The sequence below is a fragment of the Tupaia chinensis genome, unplaced genomic scaffold (genome assembly GCF_000334495.1).
Source record: "Tupaia chinensis unplaced genomic scaffold, TupChi_1.0 Scaffold000463_1, whole genome shotgun sequence".
NCBI classification, from domain to species: Eukaryota; Metazoa; Chordata; class Mammalia; order Scandentia; family Tupaiidae; genus Tupaia; species Tupaia belangeri.
The window spans coordinates 1,469,740-1,479,617 of NW_006159972.1; the positions used below are offsets into that span (position 1 = coordinate 1,469,740).

At 43.6% G+C, this 9,878-nt stretch overlaps 1 pseudogene; it reads left to right on the forward strand.

The window, feature by feature from the left end:
• The first annotated feature begins 7,767 nt into the window (after window positions 1-7,767).
• Window positions 7,768-8,152, forward strand: LOC102470458 (60S ribosomal protein L22 pseudogene; annotated as a pseudogene).
• Window positions 8,153-9,878: the final 1,726 nt, after the last annotated feature.

Below are 9,878 nucleotides of genomic sequence, written 5' to 3' on the forward strand. Positions count from 1 at the left end.
CATCACCAAGATTTTTTGTTTATGGTTTTGGTTTTTGCCATGTACTCACAGGAGAGAGTAAGAGAGAAACAGAGGAGGAACATGAGAAATCATCCCCCAGCAGGGTGGCCACTCCTCCATCCCTTCTCCATTTTCCTCCTAGGATTTTGGGCATACACACACATGTTAACCACTAGGCTACAAGGCCAGCCCAATTCATTGGTTTCTCATTGAGATATAATTCATATCCTAGGAAGTTCACCCTTTGAAATGTACAAGTCAGTGTTTCTCAGTACGATATTTTCTAAGTCGCATGACCATCACTATTACATAATTCCAGACCATTTCATCACCAAGATTTTTTGTTTATGGTTTTGGTTTTTGCCATGTACTCACAGGAGAGAGTAAGAGAGAAACAGAGGAGGAACATGAGAAATCATCCCCCAGCAGGGTGGCCACTCCTCCATCCCTTCTCCATTTTCCTCCTAGGATTTTGGGCATACACACACATGCCCTGTGTGATTTTTCAAGCCACCAAGTCCAGGACCCAAACCACAAGTCGGCCATGTGGCATCCAGCTGCCTTAACCACTACCACGCCACCTGCTGGCCCCATCGCCTCAGTGTTTAATCCCCATTTCACTGATGAGGAAAACAAGGCGAAGCTGTTAAGCCACCCACCCAAGATCTCAAAGTCCTGTTCACAGTTCTGCTGCATTCAAGCTCAGTCGCACGGGAGCCTGCCCTCCGTCCACCCTTGACCTCCACTGCTCCCCGCTCATCCTGCTCCCCAAACTGGTGGGGGTTCCCAGGACTCGGCTTCTTCTGCTTTCTCCCAGACACACGTGTGCACCAACAGGTTCCCTGCTCCAGAACACTACTCCCCAAACCTCCTCTAGACTGCTCTTCCCTAGAAGCCCCAGACCCAAACCAGAGCACTGGTCTCCTGCAATGTCCATCTCCACCTAATGTCCCCAGGCACCCACAAATGAATGAGTGCAAAAAGCCTCTTTCCTAACTCAGCTAAAGGCACCACCAGCCATTGGCACAGCCATTTAGCATAGTAGCTAGAGTTGGGGTGCTGAAGTCTCACAGGCCGGAGTTCTAATCCCAGTCCTGATGCTGGACACATTTACTTCTCTTCTCCAGGTCTCTGTCATTTATTTTCTGTTTATTCATCTATAAAATGGGTTAAGGGACACTTCTGACCTTATAGGGTTGCTGTAAAGATCACAAGGAAAATAGCCCCATGCCTGGCACAAAGTGCTAAATTAGTGGTGGCCATTGTCACTGCTGTGAAGAGTCTGGCAGGCCCCTTCCCCGTCTCCGCCAAGCTCCGGTCTGGCGGGGGAATATGTACGTGTAGCATATGTCAGAATCTCCTTTCCATTTTTTTTTTTTTTGGAGAGGTTTTTGCCATAGGGCGTGTGCACTCGCCAGACAGAGACAGAGAGACAGATGGCCACGCCACAATCCCTTCTCCTATTTCTAATCCAATTCCTCCTGCGATCTTGGGCACGCACGTATACGTGCCTGGCATGTTAAGCTACCGGGTCCGGGACTCGAACCTTCCTTTTGAAGGATGAATAATATTCCTGTGTGTGTGTGTGCACACACGTATCCACTCATCCATCAGTGGCCATCTGGGTAGTTTCCATGTTCTGCTTATTGCAAACAATGCTGCTATGAACACAGGTGTACAAACATCTTTTCAAGTCCATGCATTCAATTCTTTGGGGTGTATACCCAGAAATGGATTCCTGGATCACGTGGCAATTCCTTTTTAATTTTTAGAAATCAAAAAAATGTTTAAATATAAATTTAAGCACAAGCGATGAAAGTATAAAATCAAAATAGTTAAATAAAAACCCTTAAATCACACATTTGAATTTAAAATATTCATATGAACTTACTTAAAAAAAAAAGATAATAAAGCCAGCAGGTGGTATAGTGCGTAAGGCACTGGATTCCCACATAGTTAACTGCAGTTCAAGTACCGGACCCGACGGCTTGAAACTCATGCCGGGTGCATGTGTGTGTGAACCCAAAATCCAAAAGGAGAATGGAGAAGGGACTGCTGTGTGGCCATCCCCCCTGGGGCAGTGGTTTCTTGCTTTCTGTCTCTCTCACGTATCCTATAGCAAAAACCTCTTATAAAATAAGAAAAGGCAGCTGTATCCACTGAAAAGGCCTAGACATAAAAATAACTAAGGGGCCAGTCCATGACCTGGTGGTTAAGGCAGCTGGATCCCTCATGGCCGACCGTGCGCTTTGAGTTCTAGACCCAAAAACAAGCAGATAAAAAAACTACTGTAACTCCCTGGCAGCCTTTCCTGATCTGTCTACAATGAGCCAGTCTCTCTCCCTCCAGGCTTTCCTGGACCCCTCAAAGTACCTGACACATGCTGCCCTGTAGTCCTCGCAGGTTCTTCCTGCCTGCTGACTGCTGACTGAGGAAGTGCTGCCAAGCCTCCTCGTTCCGGCTCCTACCAGCTGACTACGCCAGACACCTGTCCAGGGAACCACGGCAGCTGGTCCCTGCTTCCTGCCCTCTGAACAGACAATCGGTACAACAGCTGGCTGCCCAGACAGCGGGGATGAACAGGTGTCTAGTAAGGACAGATAAGCCATATCTGGAGGAAACAGCACTATCCAAAGGGTGATAGTGGACCGCCTGTTCCATGTCACCCTAGCAGACGGGCTCAGGTGAAGGGCCCAATGTCAGTTTCCGGAAATTATTTGGGAGAAAACACACAAAGCTAGCTTATTGATAAACTTACCGTATTAATTAATGAATAAGAAACATGAGGTTGTTAATAGGGAAGATGATTAGCTCCACAATTACCCTGCTGTCAGCCAGACTGGAATCACAGGAGGATTGTAACCGGTATAAACTTACGATTCAAAGATTCAGGTACAGGGAAAAGGTGGTAGCACAGCAGCAATGCAGCTGGATCCACATGGAAAAGCCCTGAGTTCACATCCCGGAGTCTCCCCACGCCAGGAGACGCTCGCATGCCTGTGATCCCAGCTGGCTGGAGGGGGAGCGCTACGTTGAGGCTCTGGGGGTGCCTCTCTGTCTCTGATTTTTCTCTTTCTCTGAAGTAATTTGTTAAATTTGAAAAGATTCAGCTCTAAGAACATAGAACAGGGAGAGCAGACTTGATAAGACCAGTCAAATGAAAACAGACCTGGTGATTTTTACGTGGCATCACTCACTGAAGCAAAATGCCTGTTAGTTAAGGAAGAAGCAAAAGACTCTTCATGTGCGGAGGGGGGCGGAGTCGAGTAGCCCCAGATCCTTTCTAGAGTGTTATAGTTCCACATCCACGGGCAGAAGTCTGTTTACTCACATGAAAAGATATCAACGTTAAATCCAATCCCTATCAAAATGGATACTCATATAATCCTTGCATATGCCAGGAGTATTCCAGAATGATACTGAAAACATTTTCTTACTATAAAAACAACATGAACCACCACAACACTGTGATGTACCTCTAGTTTAAGTAAACCAGGGCCCCAACTGCCTACAAGCCAATAGCGTACTTGCTGGCAACAATAAAAATGGTTTAGAGGGAACCAGCAGTTAGCGTAATGGCTATGTCGCTGGATTCCCATGTAGTCGACCACGGTTCGCGTCCCGGACCCGGTGGCTTAGAACTCACGCCGGGCGCGTGTGCATGTGTGCCCAAGATCCCGAGAGGAGAATGGAGGAGAAGGGATTGTGGTGTGACCATCCCCCCTGGGGGGTGATTTCTCGCTTTCTGTCTCTATGTCTCTGTCTGTCTGGCGAGCGCACGCGCCCTATAGCAAAAACCTCTCCAAAAAAAAAAAAAAAACAGATTAGAAAGCTTCTAAATATCACAACTTTGGAATTCCAGTTCTAGTTAATGCACAGGCACACACTAGCCTGTCTCTTCCACTGAATGGTACAAAAGATATAAAAAAGAGCTAACATCAAATGGAAAAACGAGAGAGAAATCAACAAAAGCAAAAACTGGTTCACTTCACAAACTAAATAGGTGAAGAAAAAAAGAAAACTGTGGGAGCCAGTAGGTAGTGTAGGGACTAAGACATTGGACTCCCATGTGGTTGACGGCAATTTGAGTCCTAGACCAGGTGGCTTGAGAACCATGCAGGGCTTGTGTGTGTGCAAGTGTGCGTGAAATCCTGTGAGAACGGAGAAAAGGGACTGCAGTGTGGCCATATCCCCCCCAGGGTGTGACTTCTCACTGTCCCTCTCACTCTCTCGCTCTTTCTTTCTCCAAAAGTGCATGTGCCCTATGGCAAAAACCTAAAAAAAAAAAAAAAAAAAATTGTTACATGTACTATTGGGTTGTCAGGAAAGTCATGACTCATTTTTGCATAGAAAAATATGTCATGACTCTCCTGGTAACCTAGTAGTTATCAGGAATGAAAGGCTATTTCTACAGGCCCCTAATAACATAAAAGGATAACTGACAATACCACATTACTCTAAACACATACACTCAATAATGACTGGGACCAATTTCTTGAAAGACACAAACTACCAAAATTTCACAAAGAAGTAAAAGATAACTTACAGTCTTATATCTAGCAAATAAATTTGCTTACTATTTTAAAAGTTTCTAAAAATGAAACTCTAGTTTCTGATGGTTTCATTGATAAATTCTACTTAATCCTTTTTTGAAGAATTATTTTATTTAACTTTATTATTTATTTATTTTAATTTGACCAGAGAGAGACAGAGTGAGAGAGAGAGAGAGAGAGGAAAAGTGAGAAAGCAAGCCGCCAGGTCTGGGACTCGAACTGTGGTCAGTCATATGGGAGTCTAGCGCCCTTAACAACCACGCCACCTGCTGGCCCCTACTTAATACTTTTTAACAATGCCAATTCTTCCCAAAACAAAGTAATGATAAATGTTTGAGATGATGAATATACTAATTACCCTGATTTGATCAGTACATGTTGTATCCATTTACTGAAAAAACAAAATCATACTGTACTCCACGAACAGGTACAATTATTATGTGTCATTTAAAAAAACAGGCTTTTATTTCATGCTATATAAAATTTAAGATAATAGATAAATCATACGAGGGCAGTCCCATAGCTCAATGGTAAAGCCCTGTGCATAGAGAGCCAGATCCCATATAGCTGGTCACAGTTCAAATCCCAGCCCCAGTGGCTTGAAAAACATACCAGACATGTGTGCATGGGTGCCCCAAATCCTGGTGGGATGGAGAAATGGAGGAAAATGGTTTGCGGTGGGACCACATCCCATTAGGGGATTCTCTCTCTCTGGAAAAAACATGTATCCTCTGGCAATTTAAAAAAAGAAAAAAAAAAAACATACTATTAAATTGTCAGGAAAGTCATGATGTATTTTTCTATGCAAAAATGTGTCATGATTTTCCTGACAACACAAATATTATATGTAAAAAAAAATGAATTCTATAAAATTCCTTTCAGAAAACAGAAGAGGAGGGACATCTTTGCAATTCATGCATTTTTGTTTGTTTTTTTTAAGAGAGATTTTTACTATAGGGTGAGTGAGCTGGCCAGAGACAGAGAGAGAGACAGAGACAGAAAAAGTGAGAAATCACCTCCTAGGGGGGATGGCCACACCACAATCCCTTCTCTTCCATTCTCCCCTTAGAATTGTGGGCATTCACACATACATACCTGGAGTGAGTTTCAATCTGCCAGGTCCGGGACTCAAACCTCAGCTGACCATGTGGCAGTCCAGTGCCTTAACCACTATGCCAACTGCTAGCCCTGCAACTCATGTTTTGAGGCCAGATTACCTCGAAAGCAAAAACAGATCAAGAAAAGAAGACTAAAGACCAATAATCCTCATGAATGCTGACATAAAAAATCCTTGACAAAATACTAGGAAGTCAAATCCCCCACAAATAAAAAGAATAATACACCACAACCAACTGTGATTTACCCCAGGAACAAAAGGCTGACGCAGTTCTTGAAAATCAATAAATGAACTCCATATTGACAGCTTAAAGAAGAGAACATCACATTACATCTATTGATGAACAAAAAAACATTTGACGCAATGCAGTTCCACATTCATTCATGATAAACACTATCGGCAGACTTGGAAGAAAAGGAAACTTTCTCAACCTGAAAAGGGGGCATCTACCAAAAAAATAAAATAAGCTATAGCTAACATCATAGTTAGTGGAAAAATGAATGCTTTCCTCCCAAGATGGGAAACAAGGCAGTGAGTGAGGTCTACTTTCTACTCACATTCAACATCCTACTGGAAGTCCCAGCCAGAGAAAAACAAACAACAAACAAACAAAAACAGAAGCCATGCAGAAAGGATGAAATAAAACTCTCCCTATTGGTACCAGCAGGTGGCATGGTGGTTAGGACATGCTAGAGTCCACATGGCTAACTGCAGTTTGAATCCTGGACCCATGGACCTAGCAGCTTGAAAATCACAATAAGTAAATAGATAAATAAAATGTTTTTAAAAACACTAAAATGTCCCTGTTCTCAGATGGTGTGATTATATTATCTAGGCAATACTATAGAAATCTATGAAAATGCTCCTAGGAACATTTTTATTAGCAAGGTTACAACATTTTTATTAGCAAGGAACAAGTTATTAGCAAGGTTACAGGATACTACATAAGGTCAACACACAAAAATCTTTTTTTTTTGTTTAATTTGCCTTAAGGCTTGTGTCTACCAGAGAAAGAGTGAAGAGAGAGAGAATCCCCTAATGGAGCATGGTCACACCAAAATCCTTTTTCCTCCATTTCTCTATCTCATCAGGTTTTGGGCACACAGACACAAGCACCCTCCATGTTTTTTAAACTGCGAGGACCAGGATTTGAACCAACATTGGCCATGTAGAATCTGGCTCCCTATGGACAGAGCTTAATCACTGTGTTGTAGGGCCAGCCCAAAATCAATCTATTTCTACACTCCAGCAATAAATCCTTAGACAAACAAAAAGATTCTACCTTTAATTGATACATATTTATATATTGATTATAATATCTTTCAAAAAAAAGAAATACTTAGATATAAATCTTTTTTTGGAGAGGTTTTGCTATAGGTCACGTGCGCTTGCCAGAAAGACAAGAAAGACACAGGGAGACAGAAAGTGAGAAATCTGTCCCCGGGGGGATGGCTGCACCACAATCCCTTTTTTTTTTTTTTTCTTTTCTTTTTTTGGAGAGGTTTTTGCTATAGGGCGCGTGTGCTTGCCAGACAGGCAGAGAGAGACAGAGAGACAGAAAGCGAGAAATCACCCCCCAGGGGGGATGGTCACGCCGCAATCCCTTCTCCTCCATTCTCCTCTCGGGATCTTGGGCAAGCACGCACATGCACCCGGCATGAGTTTTAAGCCACCGGGTCTGGGACTTGAACCGCGGTCGGCCACGTGGGAGTCCAGCGACATAGCCATTACGCTAACTGCTGGTTCCCCACAATCCCTTCTTTTTCATTTTCCTTGTGGGATCTTGGGCATGCACGCAAACACACCCAGCATGAGTTTAAGCCACTGGGTCTGGGACTCGAACCGCAGTTGACTACATGGGAGTTCGGCAACATAGCCATTACGCTATCTGCCGGTCCAACTTAGATATGGGTCTAACTAAACATGTAGATATAAATCTAACCAAACAGGTACAGAACTCTGCACACTGAAAACTACAAAACGCTAAAGAAAGAAATCAAAGATGACCTAAATAGGTGGACATACATACTACGTTCATGGATTGGAAAACCTGCTGTTTAAAATATCACTCCTGCCCATTCTGCCTCTGCTGCCACCATGGCGGCTGTGAAAAAGTTTGTGGTGAATGGGTGCAAATAAAAAAAAAAAGCAGATTCTGAAGTTTCCCTTGATTGCACCCACTCTGTAGACGAAGGAACCATGGATGCTGCCTATTTTAAGCAGTTTCTCTAAGAGAGAGTCAAAGTGAATGGAAAAGCTGGGAATCTCAGTGGAGGGGCTGTAACCACCGAAAGGAGCAAGATCACCACGACTTCCAAGGTGCCTTTTTACAAAAGGTACTTGAAATAGCTCACCAAAAAAATATGTGAAGAAGAATAATCTACGTGATTGGTTGCGTGTAGTTGCTAACAGCAAAGAGAGTTACCAATTACGTTACTTCCAGATTAACCAGGATGAAGAAGAGGAGGAAGATGAGGATTAAAACTCATCTATCTGGAACATTTTGTATGAGGTGTTGAATAAAACTTGGGAACTAACTAAATAAATAAATATCATTTCTTCACAATGAGTCTATAGATTTAACACAATTCCAAAATTCTAACAAATATTTTTCATAGTTAGAGATGAGCTAATTCCAAAATTTCTCTGCAAAGTCTAACACGGTCATGGTGGCACAAGTGGTAGGCTAGGGCACTGCTGTGCAATACTGGAGCTATACAGGAAGGCCATAGGTTCGGATCCGAAGTAGATCCTGGCTGGCTGGAATGCTAGGGGCAGGGAGGGGATACCAGTGTGGTGAGACCCTGTCAAAACCTGTCTTAGGACCAGCAGTTAGCGGAATGGCTATGTTGCTGGATTCCCATATAGTCGACCATTGTTCGAGTCCCGGACCCGGCAGCTTAAACTCATGCCAGGTATGTGTGTGTGTGTGTGCCCAAGATCCCAAGAGGAGAATGGAGCAGAAGGGATTGTGGTGTGGCCATTCCCCCTGGGGGGTGATTTCTCGCTTTCTGTCTCTGTTTCTCTCTGTCTTTCTGGCGAGCACACGTGCCCTATAGCAAAAAACCTTTCCAGAACAAAAAAAAAAAGTACCTGTCTTGGGCAGGGGGGGAGCAGGAGGTATGCTGGTTAAGGCACTGGACTCCCACATGGCTACGATTTGAGTCCCAGACCTGGTGGTTTCCTTTCTCATTTTCTCTCTCTCTCTCTGTCTCTCTCTGGTGAGCACATGTGCTCTGAAACAAACTAAAAAAAAAAAAAAAAAGAAAAAAGATAAAAAATAAATTTTTTTTAAAAGTGAAACCATTTAACTTTATTTATTTATTTTAATTTGACCAGAGAGAGACAGAGGGAGAAAGCGAGAGGAAAAGTTAGAAAGCAAACCACTGGGTCCAGGACTCAAACCACAGTCAACCACGTGGGAGTCCAGTGCCCTTAACCACCACACCACCTGCCAGCCCCCTTAAATAAATCATTCTTAGGGGGGAAAAATACCTGTCTCGGGACCAGCAGAAGGCGTAATGGTTATGTCTCTGGACTCTCACATAGTCGATCGCAGTTTGAGTCCTGGACCCAGCAGCTTAAAACTCGGGCTGGGCGCATGTGCATGTGTCCTCAAGATCCTGAGAGGAGAATGGAGAAGGGACTGCAGCATGGCCATTCCCTCTGGGAGGGAATTTCTCGCTTTCTGCCTCTCTGTTTCTCCAGTGAGTGCATGGGCCCTCTAGCAAAAATCTCTTTAAAAAAAAAAAAATTTACAAGTCATGTGTCTCACAGAGCTCTTGTATCCAAAATATGTAAAGAATTCTCAAAATTTAATGATAAGCAAACAAACTATCCAATTAAAAAATGACTTGGACAAATACTCTGCCCTAGAGAATATACAGACAGCAAATAAACACATGATACCTGACATCATTAATCACTTAAAGGAATGCAAATTAATGGGCCAGGCCCAGAACCTAAAGGTTAAAGGAGTTAGATTTCATATGGCTGATCATGGTTCAAATCCTGCTCTTGGTGCTCCCATTTGAAGGTGCTTTGTCTCCTCCTCAACCCCTTGCAACCCAGTCTCTCCCTGGCACGTGCACACACCCTCTGACAATTAAAAAAAAGAAGGGTGGAGGGGTAACAGGTGGCATGGTGGTTGGGGCACTGGACTCCCACATGGCCAACCACGGTTCGAGTTTCAGACGTGGTGGCTTGCT